Raw genomic sequence first — 1,686 nt, 5'->3', positions numbered from 1 at the left:
ATGGGATCCGGTGTTGGTGGATTAAAAAATCAATATTTTTTTCATACCTCATTAAAAAAACATTAGCATTTTGAGAACATATGGATTCTCCAGTTTAACTAGCTTTTCTGCAAGTGTATTGTGAATAAGCTGATCCTGAAAAAGGACTGAAAACTTAAATGACTCTATTCAAGTCCCCAAGGGGCACTTAACTGTGAGCAATCCAAAAGCATCACTGAGGGCAGTGGGACAATGAATATGTCTCCATACAGTCTTAGCATCATCTGAGCAGTTCACCATAGCATCAATAAAATCCATTCACTGTGAAGAATGCATCTGAGTTCCTTATTTGCCGGAAAGGAATGCTCCGAATGAATGACATTATACGGTGTTCTATCCCTAAGTGAGATCAAAGGACTGGGGACGAACAGGTATGGTTAAGAATGGCATTGCTGACAGGTGGTCTCAAGATGATGTTCAGGTAGAATCACCTGCCTAATGCTCCTGTTGTTAGATCAGAAAATTAAGAGGTAAGGAGGCCAAATTTGGGTGGCTGGATTCCAGAAGTAGAAACCCAGTGTACTAGGGTTTGTGGTTCAGACCTCTCCTTACAACTTTGCCCATGGAGCTATATGAGGGCTCACCACAACACAATAAGTTCACAGGCTCTCCACAACCCTCAGCAGGTCCAGTGGGACAGCCGATGCAAATATCACCTGCTGCTGCACCCTACTCAGAGACTGCCGTCTCTCCTCTTCCTTCCTCCATGGACCTGCTGCTTCAGGATAGCCTGGATCCTTCCACCAGGCCCAAAATACACCTGCCCGTTTCTGAAGAGAAGAGCCCAGTGAAGAAGGAAATTTAGGGCCAGCACAAGAAACATAAGGCCCGAACTGTGTTCTCTCAGACCCAGTTGTGCATACCCAAAACCGATTTCAGAAACAGAAATACCTCAGCCTTTGGCAGATGGCAAGAACTTTCTGGAGTCCTGAATCTCAGCTACAGACAGGTTAAGACCTTGTTCCAGAACCAGAGAGGGAAATGTTAGAGGTGGCCGAAAACCACCAACTTATCAAAGAATGACCATGGTGTGACTCTGAAGCTCTCTGCATCTGCCGAGTGCCTGCACCTCTGTGCTGCCTCCCACCAAGCATTCCTCCCCTCGGAAAACCTTCCAGTGTGGAGCGATCAGAGCTGGAACAACCAGACCTGGAACAACCAGACCTGAAACCATCAGGCTTGAAGCAACCAGACAGTCCTGGTGTACCCAAGCCTGGAATAGCCAATACTGGAACAGCCAATCCTGGAACAGCCAGGCCTGGAACAACCCCTTCCGGAATTGTGGAGAGGATTCTGCTGCCCCAGCTCCAACAAACTTCTATCTGTGATGTGGGGGCTGTACAAACTTAGACTTTTTTTTACATGAATCTGTAAGCATACAATCTGAAGATGTGTGAAGATAGACATATAGCTCCATGTCAATCTGGGCAGTGACTGCATTACTTCCTTTTTTGTAGGACTTCTTGTTAGAGAACTCTCTGCCCTGGGTATCCTGGTCTTCCTTGTTCCTCTCATGTGCGGAGCCGAGGTGAAGACTGCGGTTGCTATTTAGCCACAGATTCAATAATAGCCTCCTGACAGCTACTTCGGTTGCTCTGGACAGCATGATAAAAGGTACCCCTGCCTGTAAATAACTATATACCATAT

At 46.3% G+C, this 1,686-nt stretch overlaps 1 pseudogene; it reads left to right on the top strand.

Moving 5' to 3' along the window:
* Positions 1-601: 601 nt before the first annotated feature.
* On the top strand, positions 602-1,367 carry LOC115868051 (annotated as a pseudogene).
* The last annotated feature ends 319 nt before the right edge of the window (positions 1,368-1,686 follow it).

This window comes from Echinops telfairi, unplaced genomic scaffold (assembly GCF_000313985.2).
Source record: "Echinops telfairi isolate 266 unplaced genomic scaffold, ASM31398v2 ScPeMD7_6;HRSCAF=24_0, whole genome shotgun sequence".
Classification (NCBI taxonomy): Eukaryota; Metazoa; Chordata; class Mammalia; order Afrosoricida; family Tenrecidae; genus Echinops; species Echinops telfairi.
The sequence above is the reverse complement of the archived record's forward strand: the minus strand, read 5'-3'. Positions and strand labels throughout refer to the sequence as shown.